This window comes from Pseudonaja textilis, chromosome 2 (genome assembly GCF_049901715.1).
Source record: "Pseudonaja textilis isolate UNSWEBS1 chromosome 2, rPseTex1.2, whole genome shotgun sequence".
In the NCBI taxonomy this organism is placed as follows: domain Eukaryota; kingdom Metazoa; phylum Chordata; class Lepidosauria; order Squamata; family Elapidae; genus Pseudonaja; species Pseudonaja textilis.
The window spans coordinates 169,150,300-169,151,515 of record NC_141991.1 but is presented as its reverse complement, the minus strand read 5'-3'; positions in this window follow the sequence as shown (position 1 = coordinate 169,151,515).

Sequence of the window (1,216 nt, the reverse complement as noted above, 5' to 3'; positions counted from 1 at the left end):
TGTTGTTTGTGTATTAAACAAAAACAAAACAAAAACAAATGGGAAAAATGGAATAGCCTTCCACTATAGGAGGAAATACTGCAGAGCATAAATAAAGGCAGAGGTGGTTTAAACAGATATATGCTACCAATGATATCAATATTTTTGCTCTCTATTGTAAAGTAGCAGTGTAAGTAGGAATGGTTTCCCCCAGCCTCTCTGTATTAGCTTCCATGCCATGTTTGTCTTCTCTTTTCGATAACAAGCAGTTTCACACAACACTTCAAATTTTACAGACCAGGAAGACAGCCAAGCAACCTATTAGGAAATTAAAGGAATATTTTCTAGCCCCTCTGTTTTGAAGCTACAAATATACAGCATATAAACCCTCTTTAAAAGTAATTATTAGCTTTAATTAATTATGATCTGCTTGAAAATTTAGAAAAGAATAGCAGTAGAATAAAACCTGGCAATTAGTCTGGGTCAAAAATTACCGTCAATCAGAAGTACACATAACTCAGGAGTTAAGTGTGGGGGGAATCATCCCTCCAACATTAACTCAAATTTCTGTTGGAGGTTTGGTTTACTTTCTATAATCCTAAATCGTCATTTATCATTATTGTAATATTTATATCCATTGATTAGAACATTGCAATGTAAGCATTTTGGGCGCATGGATGGAAAAATAAGTGGAAAATCTGCAGGAGGCAGAAAAATGGGTCAGAGAAAGGTCATAAAGGAATTATATGTAGAGAGACAGTCAGCTGTAAATTTGAAATTCAGAACTAGTAGGGAGACGCTGACTTGCCAAGAAGGAAATAATCGTTAAACTAGGGTCTCTAGGAGCATGTGATATGTCAGCTAAAAATTACAACATTCTTATAATATAAATGGATGAGTTTCGGAAAGAGCTTAGCTGACCAATACCAGGAAAGATTTTTGAGATGTTGGTGGATTGCTCAGTATTCAATTCCAATGATCCTGTAATATAGGAAGATCATTTTGGTAAGGTCAATTAAACAAAATTGCATAGTTTTTGCACATTACAGTGAAAATAAAAGCGCAGCATTTTCATTCAACTTTAATTTTTGGTAGGACTAGAAAAGACCCATGTACAAAAAGACTAATCTGAAAAGGTTGTTGCAATTCAATGAAAAGGTTTGCACATCTTGTGTGCTATAATTATGAGTTTATTTTATGTTTAGCTTAGCTTAATGTATTGTAGGAACTCAGCAAG